The 8,134-nt window shown below is 42.1% G+C and overlaps 1 protein-coding gene across 1 annotated transcript in view; it reads right to left on the reverse strand.

Annotated features, from left to right (window-relative positions):
* CDPF1 (cysteine rich DPF motif domain containing 1) overlaps nucleotides 1-7,531 on the reverse strand; it is a 15,793-nt gene extending 8,262 nt beyond the window's left edge. The window contains exon 1 of the mRNA XM_032788428.2: nucleotides 7,408-7,531. The gene's annotated coding sequence lies outside the window, so the exon portion shown is untranslated. The remainder of the gene's footprint in view (nucleotides 1-7,407) is intronic.
* Nucleotides 7,532-8,134: the final 603 nt, after the last annotated feature.

Raw genomic sequence — 8,134 nt, forward strand, 5'->3', positions numbered from 1 at the left:
GACATTGCACCTGGCCTTTTCTATTTATTGGCCTGTTAGGTCAATTAGAGTTTAAACATGGAAGAACTTCTGCTCATCTGAGGCCTAAACAGGGAGACTGTATATCCTTATTGCCTTTTACCTTTTAAGTTACTTAGGATTATCCTTAGTGACACCAACACCCCCACCCTCACACCCCTCTGTTTAAAGCACAAAACCTCCTTGAATGAGACTGTGTGCTGCAGCATATGCTTTAGAGCCAGAGAGAAGTGGTGGCCCTGGTGACAGACTCCCCAGCCCCACCCCCTAGACACTCACCTTGGTGCTGGTGGTTCAGACCCTTCCTTTGGGGTCAGTACTGTAGGGGTGTCCCAGCAAAGTGTGAGGGTGCCATGGGTTGCTGGAGGTTCTATTTTTCAGATGAATTAAGAAAGGGATCCTGCCTGCTTGTCATTAAATAGTGTGTGACCCTTTCCAAAGGAGGAAGGGGGCTGAATCCTGCACTTGCGAGGATCGCAATGGACTGAGGTCAAAGAGACTCTACACAGGTTCAGCACTCTTCCCACACAGATCACAATGTGGGCTTGGGGATTTAGTGTGTTAATCTCAGTGTCCCAAGCAGAGTTCACTTCAGGAACAGACTCTCATTCCTCTGTAACTAAAATTCCCCAGCAGTTTCAATTGTACAGCCTATTCCTCACTTCTTACTCTAACGATGCTACTTCCTTCAATGCCTGAGGTGACTTCATCTCTGTGGGAGCCCTCTATATCTTTTAGCTTCCTAAAGTGCTTTGAGATTTTTGGATTAGATCTGGGCTGTGTATGTGCAATGTATTGTTTCAAGCAGAGGTTCTTAAAGTCAGATATGTACAAAATGCACTTCAAGGATCTGTTGTGAGGCCTGCATTTTAGATGACCAAAAAACTCCTCCATCTGTAATTAGTAACAAAACAAATACTTCCCTGATTCCAAATGAGATTCTGTGACCTCATTTGGAGTATTGTATGCAATTTGGGTCACCAAATTAAACAATCATTCAAATAGTGGTAAAGAATGCACAGTGGGCCAATGAGGATTGTTTGAAGTAAGGCATTAAATAAAATCAAATTACAGTATCTATGAGGGGTGTCTCAGATTGTGGAGTGTGTGAGTTCAGATTAAAAGACAAGATAACTCAGGGTTCTGATCTGAAATAGATTAGATACAGAAAGGAGTTGCTGGCATCTAGAATAGACATGGCTCAGAGACTACTAAAGGGAAGGAATGATGTATATGTAGAAACATTTCTGGCTACGGCAGTTGAAAATCATGCGATCCTGCCTGTGAGGCAGTGACTGGATTAGGTGAACCTATACTGCTTCCACTGGAGTCAAAGCAATGAGCCACTTGCATGAAACTTGATGTAGCTAATGCAACTGGAAAAGCATCTTTCCTGAGCCTCATACCCTGACCAAATGTCCTCTAGTATTTTCTCAGTGAGGTGGACTGTAAAATGGCCATGCTAACAAATTCACTATCAGGGAATAGTATCTTCTCTCCATGCAACGCAGGACGAATCAACCAGAAACCGCTCCTTTGCTGGGCAGGACATGGTGTCTTGACACTGCAGAGAGTTCCGAAGGAGGAACAACATTTTAAAAATAAACCCTTAGTAATCATTACAGCTGAAGCAGTGGCCTAAAGTGACTCAAATCTTTCCAGGTGTTGGTATCTGTTTCCTCCTTTAAAATGCAGACAATAGGGAATTTCTGAAGAAGCACTATGTTCCAGTGACATGTAATATTATCCGGCAAGCTTGTAGTTAATGGACTTGTTAATATTGCTCATCTACAGCTTGATCCTGCAAGGCACAGAGCATTTTGGTCCTAAGGCAAAGGACTTAAGCACCTACTAAATTTAGGCATGTGAGTACATACATTGAAATGAATGCAACTATTCACGTGCTTAATGTTAAACAGATGTTTATTTAAATGCTTTACTCAGTTGGGGTCAGAGTGCCCAGCATCTTGTAACATCAAGCTACAAGTGCAGTTAGAAACTTGGTGGGGGGAGGTGCCCCAATGCTATGGTGGTGCAATATATATTTTAATCCAATTCCAAGAAAACACTTATAATTAAGACACAGTTTAGTCTAGTCAAGGGATAAGGGAATGTTTCCTTGACTGATGTAGGGTGTGGATTTGGATGGATGGGTCTCTAAGGGCTCCTAAAAACTTCTGAGCTGCTCTGCTTGGAGCGTTGTGCTAGTAAGATTGTAAATCATGCCAGAAATAATAAATCACCATTAAATGGTCAGGGTCAGTGACAGTAAGGAATCTGACTTCTGTTCTCATTAGCACAGGTCTCTACAATGTGTATTTTAAGCACTGACTCTTGATCCTTCAGAGGAGCCCTGAGTGACTGAAGAGCTAGAGAAACTATCCAATACATATATTGTTCCCACACAGATAAACAATTTGATAGGGTGTCAAGAAAAACCTTGCACTGACACGCCTTTAATCCTTTCAAATTAAGTCTGTTTCAGGGACTTGGTTTTCCATGCAGGGTGTTCTCATATTATTTAGAGATAGTGATGACCTACCAGAAGAACATTCAAGGCCTAATTCTGCAAGGCGCTGAGTGTCCTCAATTCAAGAGTGCAGGAGCTGCTCAGTACCTTGTGGGAGCTGGTCCCCAGTCCCTAGGCTAGCTAATGCAGAATTACTCTGGAGTCCTTTGTCTAACCCAAAAATCAGCACGGGGGATGCATTCACCTCCCTTAGAAAGCTAATCTGTGTTCGCTAAATATTATTAAAAGCATTTTTCTCTTTCATCCATTATTTCTAGTTAATTCACTCGGAACAGTTCCCTCCCTCCCTGCCCAGCTCCTTCCTGTTGATGCCATTCAGGTACTTGTAGGTCATTTCTTTGCTGTCTCCCTACCTCTCCTATATGAATACAGATCTTCCTTTCACCTGCCCTACCTTGATTTAGGATAACTAGTCAGGAATTGAGAATAATGGCCAACTGGAGCATAGCCATCATATGGCTTTCAGTTATCCTTTCATTCCAGGAGATCATTTCACGGAATTAAATCCTCCTGTCTCCCTCTATCTGCAGCGTCTGACTCCCTGAGGACAGGAGGATGTTTCGGTGCTGCTATCCATTATTCACTTGCAATGCACAGCCTCCCCCTAGCCGTTGAGGGTATTACCACAGCATGCCCTAGCCCCACTACTTAAAGAGATCCTGGGGCTACCCTTACTATGTCTCCCAAGTGGCAACATGACATGCAATCCAGAGCACCATCAGACTAGCCCTGAAGACAGTTTTAAACATGAAAGCAAGCGAGGTAACTGAAAAGTCCTAAGAATCTTTGAATATGCAAAGCGTGTCAAGGGGGTTGGTAAAATATGCTATCAAATCCTTTCCTTGAGTAAAGAACGTTTTTAAACACAAACTACAGCTGAAAAATATGTCTCCTTACATGCTGTGGAGTCAATGAATATATTTCTTTATGATTTAACAAGGAAAAGAGAACATCAACATTTAAAAAAAAAATTGGATAAGGCAGGCATCTCCAAGTCAGAGTATATATACTGAGAGGAATTTCAGTGCATCATGAGGATGGTTCCATGATGAGCCTAAATGCTGCAGCATACTGTAATTAAGTGGTGAGTGTGTATACGGTACATGTACCTGTCCTCTAGTGGTTAGAATCAGAATTGCTCAACTCTGTGTTATTGGTGCTATACTGTTAATAGGGATTCTCCGCTAGCTCAAGTGTTTGTCCCCTCCTCATCCCCTTCAAGGGTGAAAATTTTAGGGGAGGCATGTGATAGGAATAAGAGAGAGAATAACTAAACCTGCTCAGAAGATTCTGAGCATGTTAGGGTGGTACAGCATCAGGCCACCTCCTTGCTTGAACGGACTGTCCCTACTTAAGTTAATTTATGACAGCTTTGTTAAAGCAATTTCCCTGGTAGAAAATAAGGTACGAATGCTCTATCACAGTGCTCGTTCTCACCTTCCTCCAGGTTACCATTTAAGAATAGTTACAGTGGGCCACACAAATGCAGATGAAAGTACCACTGGTCTTAAACACAATCTAAACTTAACACTTCCCAAACTGCAAAAATCATTGTGTGATTTTTTTTTAAAGCAGAAATATGCAACAAAAGAGAACCTAATGTGTTGAGAAATAAGATTCTGGCACTGTTAAAATAATCTTGGCAAGCATAAATTATAGCTCCAGTGATGTAGAAGAGTACATGTATGTGGATGTTATTAGGCAGTTGCTAAAAGATGCCAGAACTCTTCCGTAGCTAGAGAGAAGTTCAGAGTTAGCATATAGAAGAGATTGGCTCTTTCCACTAAAATCTGGATCAGATGTGTTTCTGGTTTGCTTAACACCATCCACTAAGTAGCAAGGACCAAGTTACAGCTGAAAAGCTGCCCAGTTGGTTAAATACACATAAGTATATATTAAAAAAAACCCAACAACAACTAGGAAAAGTATTTAAGGAGAAATAGTGCCAAACTCAAAACACTGAAAGCCAGGAAATACATAGTGAAGTTATATCCCTACATATATAATTTTCCACATATACCCACCCCATCTAATATGCTCCATCAATTTCCCTAGTACATGAACCCTATTCTAGTATAGCCAAGCACTCTAGCATATGAGCTAGGGAACATACTCATTCTAGTCTGGGTCTCAAATAGCAGTGATCAATCCCATCAAGATAGGAATCTGGCCAAGTATGTGTGAGGAGAACACGGATGTTCTCTCCACTCTAACTTTTGACAGGTTTCAGAGTAGCAGCCGTGTTAGTTCTTCTAACTTTTGAGTTTCTCTTTCCTGCAGCGAAGTCTGGAAGTTTGGGGTTCTTGAACAAGCGTCTCAAAGCCTTCGTGGAAGAAGTCTGCCAGAAGGATTTGTAAATAGGGTGGAAAACAAAACTTCAGTCATTCTTTCAGTGTGGCTTACAAATGGAGTATATCCTTCAGCCATGGACTAGTTACTTCAACAGCTGCTGAGCTAGGATATGTCTAAACCGCAGTCACTAGGTGTGACTGCAGCTCGAGCTGACCTACCCATGCTAGCCTTTATCCAGCTAGCTCAGGCCCTGGGACGGTAAAGCCAGGGCAGCGTGAGTTTCAGCATGAGGTAGTCCCACGAGGCATTACCCAGGGTTCTGGGTAGGTTTGTACAACCCATGCTGAAGCTCATGCTGCCATGGCTTCACTGCGCCAGTACCTGAGCTCACAAGATTAAAGTTAGATCCAGTATGTCAGCTTGAGCGCCAATAGCACCCAGTGATGTAAGGCAAGCCTCTGTTTTCTGTAGCCACCCACACAACCCACATATGAATTAGTCTCACCCCATAAATAAGTCCCTCATGTTGTGAATTTTTAAGGTGCTCTGGATAAAGCACTTGAATGCCCTTATTCATCCCTCTGTCAGTGTGCTTATCCAGTCTGCTCATCTAGGGGAGGTTCTCCCCAGCCCTCATTTTAGGGATCCTTTGAGCTACTTAGCCTGGGACAGTACACAGGCATTAAGGTCCAACTGCTTGTTTCAACACCAGTTTCTTGGGTATTGCTGTCAAAAAAAAAAAAAAGAAAGAAGAAGAAGAAGAATCTGGTCTGACAATTGTTTGTTTCCATATTTTCCTGTGTGACATAGATAAGATGTGACCTTAGGTTATCACCACTGTCTGAGGCAGAACACCTTTTACGGTAAACCTTAGGGATGTTTCACTCACCGTTAGATCTGCACAACCTATTTTCTGAAGTAGAGGTGTCCAAATTCTTCCCTCTACCCTGTCCAAAAGTTATTTTGGCCCAATCCTCAGCTCTGCTTCATCTCCATTGGTCACAGGCAAGGAGGAGGAGGAGAGCGGATGGGGCTTTTTTATGTCTCTACACAGATGAAAATGTCACCTTTTCGCTTAAAACTGATTGTTGAGTCCCCTAATGGACCAAGTACACTAATGCTGCATGGCTGGAATGTTCCCATCTGCTGATGGAGAGGTGCTGAGCTAGCTCTGGTTAGCCTCCAGCAGGCTTGAGACACAAGAGTGATAATTCTGCAATAGTCCCAAAGAATCAGAGTTACAAGACAAATAATTTTCCTTTAGCCTCAATTCTCCCATTTGTAAAGTAGGTGAGGCTAAGGTTACACAATGGATCAATGGCAAAGGTTAGCATATAGAATCCAAATCTCCCAATTCTCACGCTGTCTCCATTAATTAGTACTTTTTTTCAGCAAAACCCTCTTGCACTCCCTAAAAAAAGCAAGACTGATGTGATGTGCCCCTATATAGTGGGGCATCCAGGATCCTGCTTCATTGCATTGGTTTGAGGGAAGGAGCATTACAATTCTTCTCACTTTTGCACTTCAGTTCCTAGGCTGTGAAATGACAATGCTCATTGTGCCAACTGCTGGGGCTGTTCCCTATCCTGGGAAACCATCTCACATCCTCAGCCAGAGCAAAGGGAGAGTACCAGTTTTTACTGCACTGTAGGACTGGGACCCTGAGTGCAGATAAAAGCTTGTCTTTACTTAAAAATTGTACTACTTCAATTATACCAGTATAGTCATGCTAGTATAATCCCCTAACATGGATGCAGTTACATTGGTAAAAAGAAGCTTAGAGCAGTATAATTCATTCCCATTCTGGAGGAGGAATCAACTATACTGATATAAAGGACCTTTATATTGGTGTAACTGCGTAAGAGCTAGGGGGTGTACCACTATAATTCCATCCATTTTAAAAACAAAATCACACTCTGAACTGAAATAGTTATACCACTGCCAATGCAAAACCTAGAAGCAGACCACACATAGTTTGCTCACATTTTGTAATACTTGTGTAAAGACTCCCCTATTAGCTTAATATGAGCTGTTCCAATTCTTTCCATGGAGACAATGTCACAGAAATATACGTGGTAAATAAAGGGTGTCCATGGGCAGAAGAGAGAACTAAATAAATCAGTAAAAATAACCAGAGCTGTTCCCAGGACCAAGAGTTAGGAAAAGAGGGAGATATCTTGGGACCGTTGTTTAGAAAATCCTGACATTTCTGTGGCCCTTCTCTTATTCAAAGGTGCCTTTTCATCACTTACAACAGCCTCCCATACTGACAGAGGTCTACATCCTTCATGTTACCCACATCAGTATCTCTTCCTAAAGGCCCTGGAATGAGCATCAATGCCTCACTGTTGTCTAACTGCCCATTCACTTGGGGGACGTGGATTCTAACTCATTAGGCAGTGCCAGCTGCCTGTGCATAAACTGCGCATGATACAAACAGTATATGCAGTGTGTCGGAATCTACTTAGCATTAGGAACCCAAGATGCAGATGTGTATTCAGGCTGTAGCACTACAAGTTAAAGGGATATTGTCCATATATTGATAATGTTTTAAAAATAAAACTTACCTTTGTTACTAATAACCCAGTGGAAACTTAACACTGAAATATGCCGGCAAATTCAACAGATCCTCTTGCACGGATGCAACTTGCTGCTGTTGTGTTGCTGGCTGCAGCCAGTATCAGAGCTGCACACTTCCTGGTTCACGTGCACTACCCATGATGACATCATAGGCTTTTTAAAGGAGCAGTGTTCAGTCAACATCAACAGGGCGGATGAAACTGCTGCTGTGATGTGCATAGCTACGGCTTTGTAGCAGAGCAAGAGTCCTAAATTATATATGGAGAAACCTGTCCAGGGCTTCAGGTTAGGATCCAAATAATCTTCATGGTGGTATATTTTCAATTGAAAGATTTAGAGAACTTTGGATCAGATGTGTGTGTGTTTAGAGGACACCAATCTGAATTAAACACGGGAGACAAGAGTACAAGATATAATAGTCATTGGTTTCCTCATGTTTTCCAGTAGCATAGGACTTTTGTACAGAAAAATGACTGAAATATCTGCCAGTCTGGTAAACTTCCAAGATCCGAAACATTTGGGAACTTCTTAGTCACTTTGTGAATTAAATTCAACAGAAGTTTATATCTCCATGCTTCACTCAGCTGGTTTGGAATACACTGAGGAGCCAAACCTTTACTTATTCTGTGATATTTGGTGTTACATTTATAGATGTATTGGCGAAATAACCAGCCTTTCCCTTACACAGGACCAGAACGCACCAGAACCACTATG

Source organism: Chelonoidis abingdonii, chromosome 1, assembly GCF_003597395.2.
Source record: "Chelonoidis abingdonii isolate Lonesome George chromosome 1, CheloAbing_2.0, whole genome shotgun sequence".
NCBI lineage: Eukaryota > Metazoa > Chordata > Testudines > Testudinidae > Chelonoidis > Chelonoidis abingdonii.